Below are 21,467 nucleotides of genomic sequence, written 5' to 3'. Positions count from 1 at the left end.
GTGAGTAGCTTATTTTTTCCATCAATAAGCAGGCTGAATTAGCCATTACATGTGGATGATGTCATTTGGCAGAACCAAACAGACTTGTCTCTCCAAGCTGTAGAACTTTGAGATCTAGTGAGTATGTGTGGGAATTCCTGTGTGGATGTTGTCTCATGAGCCTCCTCAATCATTTTTTGTCAGAACTGAAACACAGGCGTGTACTTAGTTTCTTCTCTCTTCAAAATTCTTGTTCTTCGTTGCCTCACTCCTTCTGCAGCCACATAAACAGAATTTTTAAGTGCTACTAAAAAAAAAAAAAAACCAGTGGAAATTTTTATTCTCACAGGATGTCTTCTTATTTTATTTATTTATTTATTTATTAACTTTTATTTACCGACATTCGTGCAGCACATCATGCCGGTTTACAAAGAACTCAGGTGGGTGATACAATAAAACAATAAAACAAAAAAAAACAAAGTACAAAGAATAAAATAAAAGTAAAACCATAACGATGTAACCTTGGAACAAAATACTATTCCTTACAATAAGGACACATTAACCGATCATGATCAAAAAATAAATTAAGCCGTAGGGGGAATGTTGTTTCTTCTAGGGTATCCATGGGTGGTGCGGGGGGAAGAGGGGGAAACATAGGAAGGGGTAGGGGAAATTCGGACAGAGGGGGCTGGGGAGAGATTAGATTTGGTTTGTGTCGGGATAGGCCTGTCGGAAAAGCCATGTTTTGACTCCTTTCTTGAAAGTTTGCAGGGATGTCTCTTGGCATAGGAGGGTGGGGAGGGAGTTCCAGAGGGTGGGGGCAGCGACTGAGAAGGCTCTCTCTCTGGTGTGAGTAGAATGTGCTGCCTTTAGGGACGGGGTGTGTAGAGTACCTGCATGGGTTGTTCTTGTGGGTCGGTCGGATGAACGGTAACGAGGCATTTCGTCGAGCCAGGTATGATTATGTTTGTGTAGAGAATTGTGAAGGATGGTGAGGGTTTTGTATTGTGAGCGGAAGGAAATGGGTAACCAATGTAGGTCTTTTAGTACGGGGGTGATGTGTTCCCTTTTTTGTGTGCCTGTTATGATTCTGGCCATGGAGTTTTGTAGAATTTGGAGGGGTTTGATGGTGGTGGCGGGGAGTCCTAGTAATAGGGAGTTGCAATAGTCTAGTTTTGTGAGCATTGTGGTCTGTACGACTGTGCGGAAATCGTGGGTGTGGAGGAGGGGTTTGAGTTTTTTTATGATGTTGAGTTTATAGAAACCCCCCTTTAGTAGATTTTTGATGTGGGGTTTGAAACTTAGGTGTTGGTCTATGTAGACGCCCAGATCTCTTACAAACTGGGTGTGGGGGGTGGCTGTGGTTGTATTTTGAGGAGTGTTCTGTCGCAGGGGGAGAGTAAAACGTTCAGGCTGCTTAGAGATGACAAGTAATTCTGTTTTTGACGAGTTTAGAGCTAGATGGAGTTCGGCTAGTGAGGCGCTTATGGTGGCGAGGCAAGATTCCCAGCGTTGCAGAGGTTCTTTTATGGATCCCTGAAACGGGATGAGAATCTGCACGTCATCTGCATACAGGAAGAATTTCAGGCCTAGTTTGGAGAGGAGGTGGCATAGGGGTATAAGATAAATATTAAACAGGGTGGAGGATAAGGATGATCCCTGGGGTACGCCCTGTGTGATAGGTATGTGTGAGGATTCATGCTTGTCGATTTTTACTAGATACTCTCTGTGTGTGAGGTAGGAGGAGAGCCATGAGAGGGCTGTGTCGGCGATACCTATTTCTGTTAGGCGGGTTATTAGTATCTGATGGTTGACAGTATCGTAGGCAGCTGAGATGTCTAGTAGGGCGAGTAGGTACGAGTTTCCGTGGTCCATACCTTTAAGTATGGTGTCTGTCATGGCTAGTAGTAGGGTTTCGGTGCTTCGGTCTTTACGGAAACCGAACTGTTGAGTGTGGAGGACATTGTGGTCTTCTAAAAACTCCGTTAGTTGTTTGTTAATAACTCTCTCTAGTACTTTGGATAAGAATGGGAGATTGGAAATTGGATGGTAATTGGCCGGGTCTGTGGGGTCGAGTGTGGGTTTCTTTAGGAGGGGCTTGACTATGGCCAGTTTGAGTGGGTCTGGGACACTGCCTGCAGTAATAGAGCAGTTGATGAAGTCCTTAATATGTTTGGTGATGGCGGGGGTGATGGAGAGGAGGGTTTTTGAAGGAATGGTGTCTGAAGAGTGTGTGGATGGTTTCATCTTTTTTAGTATAGCTTCTACTTCTATGTTGGTGGTGAGGTCAAATGTTTTGAGGGTGATCTTTTTGTCATTGGGAATGGGGGGGAGGGGGGTAGTGTCGTCTGGGAAGCGGAGTAGAATATTGTCGATTTTATTCTTGAAGTATAGGGCTAGTTCTTCGCATTTTTTGTTGGAGATAGTATCGGTGAGGGTTGGTGCATTGGGGTTGGTGAGTTCTGAAACATATGTGAATAAGGCGTTTGCATTAAATTGGTAGTCGTGGATCTTTGCCGCGTGGAAATCACGCTTGGCTTGGGTAATTGCATGACGGTATAGGTGTAAAGTGTTGTTATAGGTGGCTTTAAGTGAAGCCGATGGTTGTTTGCGCCAGGCGCGTTCTTTGGCTCTTAGTTCTTGTTTCAGGGTTTTTAACTTGGCTGAGAACCAAGGTTTCCTTTTCTCCTGTTGTGTAAAGGGTATTTCTTTGTGGATAATGGGGCATAGTTCATTGGCTATGGTTGTAGTTAGATTGTTCCAGGAGTGTAGTGCGGTGTCTGGATTGGTGAGATCGATGTTGTTAGCTATTTTGTTGAAAGCTAGGGTGAGCTCTTCCGTACTACAGTGTTTACGGAAGGAGATGGTTTTATGGTGTTTTTGTGTGGAAGGTGTGAGGGGTTTGGTTTCAAGGGTTGCATTAATGAGGAAATGGTCGGACCAAGGTACTGGGGTGACTAAGGGTGGGGTGGCTATGGTTATTTTAGAATTCACAAATATTAGATCGAGTGTATGGCCTGCTTTGTGGGTGGGTTCGGTGATGATTTGATTGAAATCTAGGGCTTTGAGGGTGTCCAGTAGAGTCTCACAGGCGGGGGTGGTGGGGCGGGAATCCACATGGAGATTGAAATCTCCTAGAATAATGGTAGGAAGGTCTGTTTTGATGTTGACGGTGAAGTATTCAGTGATGGGTGAGGGATCTTTTTCAATTACGCCTGGGGGGGCGTAAACTAGGCAGATTTGTAGGGATTTGGATGCGAATAGTGCAATTTCAATTTTGGGTGGCGGTGGAGTGGTTTGGAGTTTGAGGTTGAGTCTTTTCTTGGCTGCCAAGAGTAGACCACCTCCTTTCTTTTTCGGCCTTGGTATGGAGAGGAGGTCGTATGACTTTGTGGGGAGCTGGTTTAGGAAAACCTGGTCGGTATTTTTTAACCAGGATTCAGTAATGGCACAAAGGTCGGGGTTGTCGTCTGTAAGCAGATCATTTAGTATAGTACCTTTTTTTTGTATAGATTGGGCATTGAAGAGAGTAATGGCTAATGTTGTTAAACCTAAGAGTTGTGAGAAAGGTGGGGGTCATAATCGGTATGAGGGATTTGCGAAATATGGGTGGGTGGGGGGGTGTTGTAGGGGGTTTGCGTAGTAGCGGGCAGTGCCGTGTTGGGATTGGGCGTAGGCACATGGTTCTAGTATAGTGAGGGAACTTGGGTGGTGGGGACTAACAGAGGATAAAAACAGGGAGGAGTCTGTGGTGAGAGCGTGTAGGGCAATACAGGGCAGGGTTTAAGGTATAGGGAGAGTTTGGCTGAGGGAAAAGGCACAGTGCTGGTGCAGTAGTGCGAGAAAAGCCGATAGTACCCCATGCAGGTTAAACAATGCAGATTGTGCAGATTAAACAATGAAGGTAATATGCAGTTAATACGAATTAGACAGTACAAGACAATGCAGGTAATGTGCAGTTCTTAGACAGGTTAGGACCATGTAGGTAAAACAATGCAGGTTATGCTGGTAACAATGCAAGGCTATGTAGGTAATATGCAGTAAATGCAGCTTGGGGCGTGTTAAAAGTTAGGGTGGGGAGTAGTCCAGTGGCAGGGGCAAGGGGGTGAGAGGATCTGTGGAGGTGCCTACTCACTCCGGTGTTCCTGAGGCCAGGTTGGTTAACTATGAGTGGGTTCAAGAACTGCCCGTGTGGAAAAGTCATGCCCATCACTGACTGCCACAACTTAATGCTACTGCTGTCTGGGACCAGACCATGACCAGAAAATATGTGTGAAGCCTATGGATGAATCTCTCAGTGCTCCAGGCTGTGCACATGGAAGACTATGTAAATGTCTAAGGAATGGTAGTAGATCTTCCACAATATAGAATCATCTGCCTCCTCGGGAAAGCTTTTCAGTCGAAGCCATTCTAAAACTCCCCCATCTGTGAAGTTTGCGGCTATGGGGTCAAGTTCAGCTGCCTGGACCCCAATGATGTATAAGAGGCATTGCTCTTTCAATCCAGCCCTATCTTCCCCAAAGAAGCACAATCTACACGAGGTACATTAGTACATGCAGTATTGGGTCATTCTTCTTTGGAGACTCTGGTGCAGACTTCATCTTATCATGATGCTTTGAAGCATAAGAAGACCAATGCATCCACCTGTTCTCCATCGAAGCACCTTACATCAGTGCATTCAGAGTATCAGAAGCAACTAACATATTTGATGCACCCAAAGCATTCAACGCACTCAAAAGCCCTTGATACATACAAAGCATCAATGTGTGGTGCATTGATGCTCCTGATGTATACTGCATCAATGCAAGGTACATCGGCACACTATACCATGATGCACGGTGCACCATTGCAAGTCATGCCGACCCACTCAGTTAATTTTGTTTCTGTTGATATGGCCATGTCTTCTCCACATCATTTCCCAGTGTACCTGATACAAGCTATTATGCATTCCATTAATATTGTGGTTCATGATGTTCCTGGTCTTTATTCAACCATTCAACCCAAAAGGAGCTCAAGATCCTCTACATCACCCAGAGATTCAACATCTTCCTGGGACCCAAGAGGATTACCTATACAAAAAATTACTAGCCATCTAAAATCTGCAGGAAGAGTAAGAGTACCCTCACCTTCTACATTGGTTAGATGGCTAATACCCTCAAGGTTGGTAGCCAAAGGGCTTCAGTTACAAACACCAGATCCTATCTGTTTAGTAGTACTGCAGGAATCTATTCTAGTTTCAGAAGATGTTCCTCCACTAACCCTAGGCCAAAAGACACAGCAGTCCTATGACTAGATTGCTGGTTGGTGAGAAATTTCCTTACCTCCTTAGCAAAAGAAGCAGATGGAATACTCCAACCTCTCTTTTCTGCTCTCACTTCAGTGGTTCCTCAGAGTGGCATTTCAAACTCAACTTCGGGTGTGTTTTCATCATCAGAATCTCATATTGGAGGATCTTCATCGACACACTCGTTTGTAGTGGAGTCCACTCAAACAAATGGCTCCAGGCCATTCCTCTAGAGCCACTAGTCAAAGGGTGTCCATCGTTTAAGTCCTGTCTAAGCCAACCAAAACCACCAGACTTGGACGAAGAATCCACTGGAATACCAACAGAACCTCCCCCAGAACATCTGAAGCATTCTTCTCCACCAGAAAGAAAGACCTTACCTTTTCCAAATTTATTGAAAACTGGCAGTAGCACTGGGTATTTATGTCTGTAAAGACAAAGACCCACGGTCCAAACTCCTTGGTCTATTGAAGATTCTAGATACACTGGTGAAATCTTTCCCCTTACCAGTTCACAACATACTTAAGGCATTACTCTTAAAACTATGAGAAACACCTTTATTTATGTAAAACATTTATATTCAGCCTATATTGGCATTTTGGCATGCTAAGCGGATCGCAATAAAAACATAGAGCATCAAAGTACACTTTTAAAAAACGCATATAAACAGACTACATAAAATTCTTAAACAACCTCCCACTTACTGAGACAGCACATGTTGAAAAGCCTCCTGAAGTCTAGAAAATGTGATCTCAAGTTTCGAGTCCAACAAATGCTGGGATTTGCCATTGTACATTTTCCATATCAGTCGGTCATAGTGGAATTGGCCATGAAGAAAGCAAAGAAGATATGTATTTATTCTAATTCCCCACCAAAGAAAGAATATAAACTCCTAGACAATTTTGGCAAAAGAACATTACAGAGTGTAATGTTGTCTGCATGCATTGCCATTCCTCAATTCTACATGATAACAATACATTTATGATTTTCTCCAGAAGCTACCTGCTTCTAAACAGAATACCCTCTCTCAGCCATTTTGGGATGCTGAGGAATTGGTGTGTTACCTACTCTGTTCAGTCTACCAACCAGACCTAGACAAAGAGAATGCTGTCAGCCAAAAACAACCCAACAGGTCCAGCATAAACTAGGGCCTAGTTTTTGATAACTTCATCCAATCCCCCCATCCTTCCCTTTTGGTAAGCGTTTCCTGGACCAGTGGCATTAAATAACCAAGAACTCAGCATTGTATAGTATGGATACTAGTTGCATTTTTCCCAACCCCCACATTTTATGCACTATTAGCCGCCTAGACTGTATCCCTCTCATCTTCCTTAAATTCATCTCAAAGCACAGGCTCTTATACAACACCAGGCGGTGGAGATACTCCCTCTTTGCAATACCAGCAGGGTTTCTACTTCAGATATTTTCTTATCTCCAAGAAAATTAGTGTCTCATTCAAGCTTTACCCCAACCACATAAGTTTTTCTTGCCACTAAAAATTTCCTGGGCTGCCATATTCTACTTCACTACTATCTATCTGTCCTCATTTAGGAGCTAGCTACACCATAACTGAAATTCCGATCCTAACTAGATTTTCCCTTCAAATACTCCAGCAATTTTCTCTTTTGACAGCATGATAGCCTATTTCTCAATCTATCCATGGTCTCGGAGTAGTGATGATCTTTTCTCCAAGGATAAGCAGGATGGTAGTCCTCACACATGGGTGACCTCATCGGATGGAGTCTGGCACGGAAAACTTTTGTCAAAGTTTCTAGGCACACTAAGCATGCCCAGCATGCTGCTAACCACGCTTCCACACAGGGTCTCTCTTCAGTCTTTTTTTTTCCGCGGAGCAATCACCTCACGGTTTCAGAGCTCGCACTTCATTTTGGCTTTTTTGGCTAGTTGAAGTGTTTTTTTCCTTCTATGCATCACGTAGGGTCCCTCACCCTCCTTGGGCAGCGATCAGTAAGTGCTTCGTGCCTTCACGGTCGTTTCCCGATGGCTTCCCCTCCTGGAGTCTGCCGAACATCGACTGTATACCGCGCTCTTTTTTTTTCCATGGCATCGACTGGCTTCCGCCGGTGTCCCCAGTGCCCCCGGACCATGTCCATCACAGAACCCACGAGGTCTGTGTCCTCTGCCTGGGAGCTACCCACGATGTCTGCGTCTGTGATCTTTATGCCCAGATGACCCCAAGGAAAAACTTTTCAGGTCCAAGCAGTCAGATCCATCCTTGGCATTGGGGACCTCCACCCCACTTGGAAAGCATCCCTGGCCCCATCTCTGTCACGTTCACATCCTCCTGCTTTGCTTGGCCCCGAACTAGGCGCAGGGGACCATCTGCTATTCCTGTCATCCCATTCCAGGTCGGGTTCCTCGATGTCGCCATTGGTACTGGGCAGAGACCATGGTAATCATCGAGAAAGGTCTAAGAAGTACAGTCATCTATCATCCTCTTCATCAAAACCAGAACATGAGAAGGCATCGACCTTGGTGCCTCCCATGAAGCGGTCAAGGGCAGAGGAGACCAACCCCTCCAACCCGACCAATGCCTCCAGGCGGCCTCCACCGACACCGGTAGAGGGCTCAGTCTCCCTTGATCCAGGAGACGTACCGATTCCGCCAGCTCCTCTTCAGGCCATTCTATTCTCGCTGGCCTTTGAGGAGGAGTTAGAGAAGCGCGTGCAGTTGGGGGTCGGCCAGGCCCTGCAGGGTCTCGAGCCTCCGGTTCCCTGGGTACCGCCACAAGAGCTTGCTCCACCAGTGCTTGCATCTTTGCTAGATGACATGCTGCTCGGTATGCTGTCAATGTAGCTAGCTCTGGTGCCCCAAGCCCCTTTGTGGCCAATGGGTGCACCATTGCCACTGCCATCAGCCTCCATTCCAGTGATCGACTCCTCCAAGGAAGGACCATTGGGCTCGATGGCGGCCCGGAGATACACGATGCCACCTCACCTGCCAGCTCTCCCAGGGCCCTTGGTATCCCGATCCCACCAACACCATCTGACCCTTCACCACTTTTGCGGCCTCGAGGTCCCTCGATGCCTCTGCTGCCTCTCGGTGTTCTTGAGGGCAAGGCTGTACACACCAATAGGCCTTTGACCCCTCCCCCCCCCACATCCATGGAAGGTCACAGTGAGGGAGAAGCTCCCTATGACTCCTGGGAGGGGGAGGCGTCTGTATCCTCCTGCGAGGAATCGGAAGATTTGCCTTTCGAACCATCTCCACCAGAGGAACGATGGCGATCTCCCCCCAAGGATCTTTCCTTCGTGGGATTAGTTAAGGCCATGGCTGAATCGGTGCCTTTCCAACTGTTGACAGAACAGGACTCCAGGCATAAAATACTTGAAATTCTGCAATTCATGGATGCCCTGAAAGAGGTGGTAGGGGTGCCAGTCCATGACATTTTCAAGGAGCTGGTGACCCGCCTCTGGGATCATCCCATCTTTGTGCCTCCAGTGAACAGGAAGATGGATGTGGTATACCTGGTCCAGCCATCTACTGGGTTTGACAACCATCAACTCCCCCACCAGTCAGTGATGGTAGAGTCAGCCCTGAAAAAGGCTAAGAGGATTCATACCCATGCCTCTGCTCCTTCAGGGCACGAGCATAAAGCTCTTGATGCATTGGGATGCTGAGTGTTTCAAGGTGACATGCTCATTGCCCACATAGCTTACTACCAGCTTTATATGGGACATTATTCCCAGAACCTGTGGAAGCAAGCCCTGGAAATTAGTGAGCATCTGCTTCAACAATTCCAGGAGGACTTCCAGTCTATTGTCCAGCAAGGCCTGGAGTGTGATAAGCACAAGGTTCGCTCATCTTATGATGTCTTCGAGACAGCCAAGAGAACCGCAGCAGTGGGCATTGTAGCCCAATGGACGGCATGGCTACGGGCCTCTGGCTTGCACCCTGAGGTCCAGGGCCATCTAGCTGACTTGCTGTGTATGGGGACAACCTGTTTGGAGACAGGATTCTTCCGACACCCAGCCTACCAGGAAGCTCCCATGGCAATATCCAACCTATACCAACTTGGGCGCCTACAGTTCCGCTGTACAACCCCGCCATGGGGTTTTGACAGGCAGGTAGGGAGCATGAGCCATCCTTCTCGGGTCTGGGGTCGATTTCAGCTATTCGCAGATCGGTGGATCTCGATCACATCATACCTCTGGATCCTATCCATTGTCCATTAGGGTTATCGATTGCATTTCCAGCAACTTCCACCCTACTCCCCAATGTGTCCCAGGTGGAGAGCAGCAGGGGACTTACAGATACTTCGAGGGAGCTCTCCTTGCTCAGGCTAACAGGGCGAAGGATTTTGCTGCAGGTATTTTCTAATCCCCAAGAAGCCGGTTGGCTCCAGTCCATTTTGGACCTGTGGGCATTAAACAGTTTCTTGGTAAAAGAAAAGTTCAAGCTGATCTTACTGGGGCACCCTGATTGCCCTTCTCAAGGCAGGAGACTTGGCTCTGCTCCCTCGATCTCAAAGATGCGTATGCCCATATCCCCATTTTTCAGGCAGATTTGGCAGTTCCTGGGATTCCTGGTTGACGGAAACCACTATCAGTATCAAGTTCTGCCCTTTGGTCTGGCTGCTGTGCCCTGGGTCTTCACCAAATGTCTGGCAGTTGTCAAGGCCCATCTTCAAAGGCAGGGAATTCAAGTCTTCCCCTACCTCAGTGCTTGGCTAATCAAGGGCAACTCCTGACAAGGGGCTCAGAGTGCCATGTGCTTCACGATCGACACCTTGGAAACTCTGGGATTCTTGTTCAACTATCCCAAATCCCATCTACAGCCGTCCTTGCAACAGGACTTCAGGGCGTGCCAGGTCACCATCCAGGCAAAAGCTCTCCTGCCTCGGGAGAGGGCTGAAACCCTAGCGGCTCTTACCCAATATGTCTCCAGTTGCCCCCATGTTTCCACTCACCAGTTTCTCCAACTGCTGGGACATATAGCAGTGACGGTGCATGTTACCCCCATTTGCTCAGCTACACATGCGCTGGGCACAATGGACATTTTGATCTCAATGGTTTCAGGCTCTGCAGGATCTGCATGCGCTTATTCTAGTCACGACACGGTTGCATCAGTCTCTCCAGTGGTAGACAATACCCTCAAACCTGGAGCAGGGTTGCCCCTTTTGGAGTGCTCAGCCCCAGGTCACACTCATCACTGATGCTTCTTAAACAGGTGGGGAGCACATGTTCTGAGTTTCCGCACCCAAGGGTTCTGGTCAGTTCTGGAGTCACTGCTCCAGATTACCCTCTTGGTGTTGCGAACGATCTGCTGTGCCTTGCAAGTGTTCCGAGAGCAGGTTGTGAACAATGTGGTTCTTGTTCAGACCGACAATCAGGTGGCCGTGTGGTACCTGAACAAAAAGAGGGAGATGGAGTTGTTCCTCCTCTGCCAGGAGGCGGGCCATGTTTGGTCGTGGGCCATCGAGAACGGCATCACTCTCCAGGCAGTATACCCCCCGAGGGTGGACAACGTTCTGGCCGATGCATTGAGCCGGATGTTCCGGCCTCACAAATGGTCCTTCAATCAGGAGGTAGTGAATTGCATCTTCCGCTCCTGGAGGACCCCGGACATAGACCTTTTTGCCTCCGTGGAAAACAGAAAAGTGCTCCACTTCTGCTCTCTCGGCAAGAGGGGTAAGGGATCGATAGCGGATGTCTCCTCGATCCACTGGGGCACAGGGTTGCTGTACCCTTACGCTCCCCTTCCTCTCATATCCAAGACGCTCCAGAAGTTGCAGCAGAATCAGGGCTTTAGGATTCTGATCGCCTGCTACTGGCCCTGTCAGATCTGGTTCCCGACTCTTCGGGATCTGGCCTTGCACCTCCCCGATCCAATGGGGGCAGGCTCCACCACCCCAACTTGCAGGCCCTGGCTCTCATGGCTTGGATGTTGATTTGGTGACGGTAGGGGCCCTCGGCCTGTCGGAAGGAGTATCTTGTGTCCTTCCAGAGTCCAGAAAACGTTCCACCAGAAAGTCCTATAATCTGAAGGTGGAAGCGGTTCTCTTCTTGGTGTGAGGGTCATGGTCTGGATCCTTTCTCTTGCTCTCCTCCTGCACTCTTGGGCTACCTATTGTCCCTCTTCGAGTCTGGTCTGCAGACCACGTCAGTGAGGGTTCACCTCAGTTCCATCAGGGCATACTATCAGGGTTCAGATGGTTATGCAATTTCTTCCCATCTGCTAGTGGGCCGATTCATGAGGAGCTTGCTACTACTAAAGCCCCCCCCCCCCCCCCCCCACTGCTCCCTGGCTTTTTCCTGTTATCGTAGTCCTCTCACAACTCATGAAACCTTTGTTTGAACCATTACGTTCTTGTGATCTCAAGTATCTCTCCTGGAAGGTGATCTTGGTTGCAGTCACTTCAGCTTATAAGGTAGGTGAACTGCAAGCTCTGGTGTTGTACCTTCCTTATGCGAAGTTTTGTCATTGCACCCAAAGTTCCTTCCCAATGTGGTTTTGGAGTTCCATCTCAACCAGTCCATTGCGTTGCCTTCCTTTTTCCCAAGACCCCACGCTCACCAGGGTGAATGCGTTCTACACACATTGGATTGCAAGAGAGTGCTTGCCTTTTACTTGGAATGGAGAGCACCCCACCGCGTCTCCACTCAGCTTTTCGTCTCCTTCGACAAAAACAGATTAGGAATCACTGTCTCAAAGCAGACTATCCCACTGGTTAGCAGATTGCATCGCTTTCTGTTACACACAGGTGGTTTTGCAGCTTGATGGTCATGTCAAAGCTCACTCTGTCTGGGCCATGTCGGTCCCCGTGGCTCACTTGTGGGCAATTCCCATTCATGAGATTTGCAGAGCGGTTACCTCTGCATACTTTTTTTTTTTTTTAATTTACATTTTATTAAGATTTTTTAAACACATTTTTTACATTTGCAAAAAAATCAAGAAATGATTATAGAGTTAAAGAAACAAAATATCAATAATATATATCCCAAACTCATACAACTTAACACTCAAAAAATCAGTAGTCCCCATTATGGGAGGAAATTTCCCTAATAGTTAAACAGTATAAGGAAAAGCTGTAATATTTATACAGCAAAAAAAGAGAATAAACATTTTACAGACTTATACCTCAAACCTGTTCCTTATTGCCCAGAAAGGCTTCCAAGTGGGAAGGGTCTTGGAAGGTAAACTTATTCTTTTGGAAGACAACCGAGCATTTTGAGGGGAATTTCAAAAAAAATGTTGCTCCTAGAGCCAATACTCTCGGTTTCAATACCAAAAATTGTTTCCTCCTCATCTGTGTCACTCTGGACACATCTGGGAATAATTGGATCTTCTGCCCACAAAACTGAAAATCTTTATTTGGAAATACTTTTGTAAAATTAAATTCTTATCCCTTTCCCTGCAAAAGGTGTAACTAGCATAGTTGTTCTCTGAGGAATATCATCTATAGATGATTCAAGAAAAGAAGTCAGATTAGGAGATTGTTGGACATGATCCATACCTTCTTCCCCCTCTTGGATCTCTAATCTGGACCTTGGGATATAATAAATCTTAGATATTGAACTTTCATCAACTGTTGAAATGGATAAGATCTCAACAAGATATTTTTTCAATAATTCAACAGGAGATAGTAGCCTCTGGTTATAGGAAAATTTAAAAATCTCAAGTTTCTAGCTCGATTTTTGGTTTTTCCAGATTTTCTATCTGCCTGTGAATTATTATCCCATCTTTTGTAGAAGAGTTATTAACATCTGTATTACTTTTACTTGTGTTGACATTATTTTACCCTTGTTCTAAGTGATTTAATTGATTATTATGTAACTCCAACATATTTTAATTTCAACAGTTGTCCTGCTATTCTGAATAATTGAACTCGACATAACTTTTTGTAGGTTAGTTAGTGCCTGCCACACATCACCTAAAGTGATATTTTGAGGGTCTAAGGGTTCTGTAACCATCCCCATGGGTCCAGAACTCACCCCTAACCCAACTTCCTCATTACTCCCACTAATAATAGGTTGTGTAGTATCAGGGTTTTGTGCATTCACTATCCCTGGTATCAAAGTTTGGGTTATAGGGTTAGGCACTTCTAATAAGGATTGAGGTTGCTGTGGTAGCCTAGGACTGTCTGAGGTTCCAGACGAAAAAGATATTTCTGGTATAGCCTCACGAGCAGACTGACTAGCCCTTCTTACAACAAGGGAATCCATTGGACCCCTAATAAACTGGTACCAGTGGAGTTGACGTACAAACTTTTACCTTCCTTTTTCTACCCATATAGATGGGAGAATTAAAAAAGAAAAATCTCAAGAAGGGGTGCGCGCTGCTCCTTCTCCAAATTTGTACCTCAGGAAGTCGTCCCCAGTTGATGATGTCACCGGGGGGGCAGCACAACGGGTGAATCAAGATGTTACAGCTCCGGCGTTGCAGGCAATGGCAGAGTCTCAGACACAGTCCCTGGGCCAAATTCTCTCTGACGAGAGATTCTCCCTCGGTCTCCTCCGAGGTTGGAGCCGCTCCTTCCCCAAATTGGTACCTCAGGAAGTCGTCCCTGGTTGATGATGTCACCAGGGGCGGCACAACGGGCGAATCAAGATGTTACAGCTCCGGCGTTGCAGGCAATGGCAGAGTCTCAGACACAGTCCCCGGGCCAAATTCTCTCTGATGAGAGATTCTCCCTCAGTCCTCCTCCGAGCCCTCTGCACACATTTTTCCTGTACTAGGATGGCCAGCAAGGCAGTCGTTTTGAACAGTCCATCCTCCGTTATCTTTCAGCCATAAAAAACCCAATTCTCTTTCCGTGGGCCCTATCCTTGGGTTCAGGCCTCCTCCTTTGATTGTTGTAGCTGTTCTCTGCTGCACAGATTCAGATGGGCCTGGAGCTACTTAATCATCCATGTGTGAGGACGACCATCCTGCTTGTTCTTGGAGAAAGCAGCATTGCTTACCTATAGCAGATGTTCTCTAAGGACAGAAGGATGTTAGTCCTCATGAAACCAACCCACCATCACGCAGAGTTTGTTTTTTTTTTTCTCGTGGTTTATTTATTTTTGAGAAATCTGTTATAAGACTAAAGAGGGGGACCCCCGCGTGGTTTGCGGCATGCTGTGCATGCTCAGTGTGCCTGTCAAAGTTTCTAGAAACTTCCTTAACAAAACTTTTCCATGCCGGCCTCCATCTGCTGATGTCACCCATGTGTGAGGACTGACATCATGCTGTCCTTGGAGAATACCTGTTACAGGTAAGCAACTTTTCTTTCCCTTTCCATGCATGCCTATACCAAATCAGTGATAAATTCATCTTCTGCAAAACTTCGTCTACTGCGTCACCTCAAGCCACTTCTTGAACCACCTAATTTCCATACAATACTTAAATCACTAATCTTTTCTACAGTAGACTATTGTAACCCATTATTTCTAGGACTTCCAAATAATGCTTTCGTTCACTTGATCCAAAATGCAGCCACACGTCTCTTAACGTGCAGATTTGCATGAGCGTATAACTCCAACTCTGCAGTTTACTGGCATCCCATTCCCCAGCACATAAAGTACGAAATAGCTGTCATATTTAACCTATTGACACATACCAATATTGCATGAATCAATTCAACTTTGAGAATTAATGTTCCTGTATGACCCTGAGAGGTTGTATGTGTGCATCCTGTGCAAAGAGATCCTGTCTCTCAGAGAACAAGTCCTATCTCTGGAGGCTAGAGTGGGAGACCTGGAGGAGCTGAGGCAGACAAGTATATAGATAAGACCTTCAGGGACACAATAGCCAAGCCCCAACTCCAGTCTAGCAGCCCTGGTGCTGCCTTGAAGGAGAAAGATTTCCTGGTCGGAGAGAATCAACCTGGTGCAGCAGGAAATGATCCTGTAGCAAGGACCTGCTCTCAGGTGATGCATTGTTCTCTCAAACCGAGAATGTATCTCCCAGGCTATTGCCCAGGAGGGAAGGATTAGGTCGTCTGTCATAGTGATTTGATTATTCGAAATGTAGAAATCTGGGTGGCTGGTGGGTGTGAGAGTCGCCTAGTAACATGTCTTCCTGGTGCGAAGGTGGCAGACCTCACACGTCACCTAGATAGGATTTTAGTCAGTGCTGGGGAGGAGCTGGCTGTCATAGTACATGTGGGCACCAACGGACATAGGAATATGTGGGAGGGAGATTTTGGAAGCCCAAATTTAGGCTTTTAGGTAGAAAGCTGGAATCCAGAACCTTCAGAGTAGCATTCTCTGAAATGCTTCCTGTTCCTCGTACAGTTCCCAGAGGCAGGCAGAACTCTGGATTCTCAATGCATGGTGCAAGGAAGAGGGATTCAGTTTTGTAAGGAACTGGGGAAACATTTGGGGAAGGGAGAGTCTTTTCCGAAGTGATGGGCTCCACCTTAATCAGGGTGGAACCAGGCTGCTGGAGCTAACCTTTAAAAAGGAGATAGAGCAGCTTTTTAAACTAAATCAAAGGGGAAAGCCAACCGTCTCTCAGCAGCTCATGGTTGGAAGGCGTTATCTTTGAAGGATACTAATGAAGCATTAGAATTAGGGCATTCCAGTAGAAAGGTTCCAATAATAAGTAAATTAGTCCATGTGCCTACAATTTAAAGACTCATCTGAGCTAAAAGATTCTAATTTATCCCTGTCATCTGAAAAACGAATGTTAATACAAAAAAACACACTTTGAAATGTTTTTATGCTAATGCAAGAAGTCTAAGAAGTAAGATGGGAAAGCTAGCGTGTATAGCATTGAATGATGACAGACTTAATTTGCATCTCAGAGAACATGGTGGAAAAAGGATAACCAATGGGATAGTGCTATACCAGGGTACAAATGATATCGCAGTGATAGAGAGGAGCAACTTGGTGGCAGGGCGGCGCTTTATACCTGGGATGGTATAGAATCCAACAGGATAAAGATCCTGCAAGAGACTAAATGCACAATTGAATCTTTATAGGTAGAAATCCCTTGTGGGGATTTCTACCTGGCCACCTGGCCAAAATGATGAGACGGACAGTTAACAGCTAAGAGAATTAGAGAAGCTATCCCAGTAATAATGGGCGACTTCAATTACCCCAATATTGACTGAATAAGTGTAACATCAGAACGTTCTAGAGAGTTAAAGTTTCTCGATGGAATAAACGAGTTTTATGGAGAAACTGGTTCAGGAACTGATGAGAGAGGGAGCAATTTTAGATCTAATTCTCAGTGGAGCACAGGATTTGGTGAAAGAGGTAACAGTGGTGGGCCACTTGGTAATAGTGATTATAATATGATCAAATTTGAATTAATGACTAAACTTTCAAAAGGGAAACTTTGCTAAGATGAGAAAAATAGTTTAGAAAAATCTGAAAGTGCAAGCTACAAAGGTTAGGAGTGTGCAACAGGTGTAGGCATTGTTTATAAAAATACCATCTTAGAAGCGCAGTCCCGATGTATGTATGTATGTATTTATTTATTTGCTTTTATATACAGACATTCATTGGGGGTATATCACATCGGTTTACATGTTAACGCGGAGAATAGTAATACTAAAGTGTCTTATTTTTATATTGTAACGGAGGCAGATCAGCAATTAATATAGTTAAATTTTAACAGAGAGGAACATTGATCGGGAGTAGTAACTCAACAACTAATATAATTACATTTTGGAAGTAGGCAACTCAAGAATTATTACATTGTATAATATGTACATAGGAAACAGAGTGGAGCTTATTGTGGTGCGCGGGCACGCATTACGTCTAAATAGCATTGTGACATTTACGTTTTATCATGAGGTTGGGAGGGGGAGGCGGTTTTTAGCATTGTGGGCCTGGTAGGCTTTTTGGAATAACCAGGTTTTTAGATTCTTTTTGAAAGACTGGGTGGAGGTTTCCAGTCTGAGTTGTGCAGGGATTGTGTTCCATAATGAAGGGCCAATTATTGATATGGCACGTTCTCTGGTTGTGGTGAGGTGTGCTTGTTTTGCGGAGGGTATGTTTAGCAGGCCGGTTGTTCTTGGATCTGAGGTTATCTTTGGGTGTCATGGTGGTTGGAGGGCGTCTTTTAGCCATTCTGTATTTGTATTGTAGATGGATTTGTGTAGTGGGGTTAGGGCTTTGTATTGTATTCTGTGGGTTATTAGCAGCCAATGAAGGTCTTTGAGGATGGGTGTGATGTGGGAAGATCGACTGCTGTTTGTTAGGGATCGGCTGCTGCATTTTGAAGTAGTGTGCAGGGGTTTTGAGGAGGAGGATGAAGGGAGTCCGAGGAGGAGGGAGTTGCAGTAGTCCAGTTAGAGAATAAGAGGGATTGTAGTACTGTTCCTGTAGTCTTGATTGAAGAGGAGGAGCTTGAGTTTCTTGAGGACTTGTAGCTTGAAAGTAGCCCTCTTTTATTGTTGCGTTGATATGTTTTTTTAGGTTGAGCTCGGAGTCCAATGTGATACCTAGGTCTTTTACTTCGGTAATGCATTGGCTGATTGGTTGAGTTGGTGTGGGGTCTTGGATGTTCTTTGTGAGGTGCTTGTTTGTTATGTATGGTATTTCTGTTTTTTTGTGATTGAGTGTGAGGGATAGCTGAGAAAGGAGGTTTTTTATTTGGGCTGAGTAGGATTCCCACAACACTAAGGTACGTTATATGTTTTCTTTCATTGGGGAGTAGTATCTGGACATAATTCTGCATAGATGTAGTAGTGGAGGTTCAGGCTGGAGAGGAGTTTGCAGAGGGGGGAGCATGTATATGTTAAATAGGGTGGAGGAGAGATAAGAGCCTTGTGAGACGCCGTGGGAAGTGTTTTTGATTCGCTGTTTAGTCGCACTTTGTAGGATCTATTGGATAAGTAGGATTCAAACCATTTTATGGTGTTGTCGCCTAGTCCGATTTCCATTCGTTGGGTTAGTAAAGAGTTGTGGTTGATGGTATCGAAGGCAGCAGAGATGTCCAGTAACATCAGGAGGTAGGAGTGTCCGGCATCGAGAACTCTCAGGGTGGTGTCTATGAGGGATAGTAGTAGTGTTTCGGTACAGAGTGATTTACTGAAACCGTGTTGAGTGGGGTAAAGGATTTTTTGTGTTTCCAGGTGTTCTGAGAGTTGATGGTTGACAATTTTTTCCAGGATTTTTGATATGAAGGATAGGTTCGAGATGGGTCTGTAGTTAGCAGGGTCGGAAGGATTCAGTTGTGGTTTTTTTAGAATGGGTTTTATTACAGCGCATTTGAGGGCTTTGGGAAAGAGGCCGTATTCGAGGGATGTATTTATTATGTTGGCTATAGGTGTGGCGATGGCTTCGGGGATAAGCTTGAGGGTTTTGACTGGGATGGGGTCCAGAGGGTGGGCGGCTGGGTTGATTTTCTGTAAAATCTTTTTGACCAGTTGAGGCAATGAGGTCGAAGTTGGTCCATGTGGGGGATGTTGTGTTGTGGGGATTTGGTCTTTCCGGGCATGCTGGGGGGTTGGTTGGTTGGTTGGTATTAACTTTGATATTTTGTCTGTGAAGAATTGGGCGAGTTCTTCACAAGTCTTTGTGGAGTCTTCCTTTGAGAGTGGGTTGTGGCTTGGTTGAGTCAGGTTGGAGACCAACTTTATTTATTTAATAATTTTTATATACCGACTTTTCATGCAAGCATATCAAATTGGTTTCCAGTAGTTAGCAATTAATCATTTAAAAATGTTTGCATTTCCAAAGAAGAAAGAAGTAGATATTTTATTTATTTTTTAATTTTTATATACCGAAATTCCTGTATGAGATACAAATCAGTCCAGTTTACATGGAACGGTAATTTCCCTGGTCTTACAAGCCCGACCAGGGCTTTTTACATGGAACAGTAACAATAAGTCTCAGAAGACTATACAGATAACAGTAACCAATAACTATATAAATAACAGTAACAAAGAATTTCCGTAAACTATACAGATGACGTGTTAAACAATGAGTCTGAGTATACTTTGATAATAAATAAAATACAAATTAATAATAAATAATGATTCAAAATAATCAGTGGCTTGCGAGAAGTGAATTAACATGAGACAGGTGGAAAGGGTGGAGGATGGGAGCAGAGGAGGAAGGGGTTTAAAATGGAACGAATGTAGGGTCGCATTCTCAGGGGGGAAAGGAAGAAGGGAGGTGAGGAAGGATGGCAAGGAGGAGAAAGGGGTAGGTAAAGGAGACTTGACAATTAAGGAGTCAGATCGTGATAACCTAGATATATTATGTGCATGGAGGAAAGCTTGCCTAAAGAGCCATGTTTTTAGCTTTTTTTTAAACTCTGTTAGGCTGGGTTGAGGCGTAGGTCTGGGGGGAGAGCATTCCAATGGTGAGGTCTGGCAGTTGAAAGTGCTCTCTTCCTTAACAATGTTTTTGCAGGAGGGGCAAATAGTGTGCCTTTGTAGGCGCTTCTGATGGGTCTGGAAGATGTATGCGGTCGGAGTTGTGTCGTTAACGTGATGGGTGCAGTGTTGTGTATCGCTTATGAATGATGATGAGAGCTTTGAATAAGATCCTGTGTTTAATGGGTAGCCAGTGCAGATTGCAGAGAATGGGGGAGATATGATCTCTTTTATTGGTGTTTGTGAGGATTCTGGCGGCAGCGTTCTGTACCATCTGTAGAGGTTTGATACTATTGGTGGGTAGACCGAGTAGGATAGAGTTGCAGTAGTCGAGTTTTTGATAAGATGATAGATTGTAGGACTAGACGAAAGTCGTTGAAGTGAAGGAGTGGTTTTAACTTTTTGAGGACTTGTAATTTGTAAAAGCATTCTTTAGTGGTGGTGTTTATAAATTTTTTAGGTTTAGTTGGTTATCCAGCCAAGTTCCTAGATCTCTGACGTCTGTGGCGAAATCAGTGTTTAAGGAAGTGGATTTTGAGGAGCTTGATGAGTTGATACATGAGTCGTGTGAAATGAGTAGCATCTCCGTTTTGTTGGCATTTAGAAACCAGGTTAAGGCTGGAAAGTAGTTGTCTAATTGGTTGTAGGCAGTCCTTCCAGAATGTGATGGTTTTTTGAAGAGACTCTGTGATTGGGATGAGGATCTGTATGTCATCCGCATAAAGGTAGTAGGTGAGATTAAGATTTGACAGAAGTTGGCAGAGGGGGAGGAGGTATATGTTGAAGAGGGTGGGTGAGAGTGAGGAGCCTTGAGGTACGCCTTGGTCTGACAGGACAGGTTGGGATTCCTTGTTGTTTATTCTGACTTTGTATGACCTGTTGCACAGGAAGGACTTGAACCAGCTGAGTTGATGCCTATGTTTGCTAGTTGGTTTATGAGGAGTGTGTGATTTACCATATCAAAAGCTGAGGATAGATCTAGAAGCACCAGAAGGTATGATTGTTTTTTCTCCAGGTTCAAGATGATGGTGTCCGTGAGCGAGAGCAGAAGGGACTCTGCTCTCGCTCTGTGTTTAGAGATTTCTGAAATCCGTACTGAGCAGGAGAGAGAATGTTGTGTTCCTCTAGGTATTCTGACAGTTGCTTGTTGACTGCTTTTTCCATCAGTTTGGCAATCAAGGGAAGGTTTGCTGTGGGCGGGAAATTAGCTGGGTCGTTCGGTGAGGCGTTTGGTTTTTTCAGTAGTGGTTTGAGAATTGCTAGTTTTAGCTGATTGGGTACTGTGCCTTGAGCTAAAGAGGTATTGATGATATCCGCAATGGGTTGTGCGATGGTGTTTGGGATGGCGAATGAGCAGGTTTGTAGGTAGTGGATCCGATGGATGGGAGGATGGTTTGATTTTCTTGAGGGTGTTTTCGATCTCCAGGGCAGATGTGGGTTCGAAAGCCTCTAAGCTGAAATTCTGAAGGGGTAGGGCTGTGTTGAGAGAGGCTGGTGGGGAGTTTTGGGATGTAAGGGAACGGGTTAGGTTGGAGATTTTTGTCTTGAAGTAGTTGGCAAGTTCGTTGGCTTTAAGAGCTTGGTGGTCTGGAATAGAAGGGGAAGCTGGTTTTGTAAGTGATGAGACGTAGGAGAATAGCGCTTTTGAGTCAAAGATGAAATTGTGGATTCTTTTTGCATAGAAGTCTTTTTTTGTTTTATGGATGGTGTTTCTGTAGGTATTGAGGGTGGCGTTGTATGCAGCGTGGGATGCAGAGGAGGGGTTTTTTCTCCAGCTTTGTTCTTTATTTCGAAGTTTTTGTTTTAGGGATTTAAGTTCTGAGGTGAACCAAGGTTTTCTGTTGTCCAGTGCAGGTTGTATTACTTTAGTGGTGGTTGGGCAGAGTTGATCCACAATTTTGTTGGTGAGTTCAATCCATTAGGAGG

General features: G+C 45.2%; 1 protein-coding gene across 1 annotated transcript in view; it reads left to right on the top strand.

Moving 5' to 3' along the window:
* C1H20orf194 (chromosome 1 C20orf194 homolog) overlaps positions 1-21,467 on the top strand; it is a 794,595-nt gene that overhangs the window by 634,200 nt on the left and 138,928 nt on the right.

Source organism: Rhinatrema bivittatum, chromosome 1 (assembly GCF_901001135.1).
Source record: "Rhinatrema bivittatum chromosome 1, aRhiBiv1.1, whole genome shotgun sequence".
NCBI classification, from domain to species: Eukaryota; Metazoa; Chordata; class Amphibia; order Gymnophiona; family Rhinatrematidae; genus Rhinatrema; species Rhinatrema bivittatum.
Note: the sequence above shows the minus strand (reverse complement) of the source record. Positions and strands in the feature narration are given on the sequence as shown.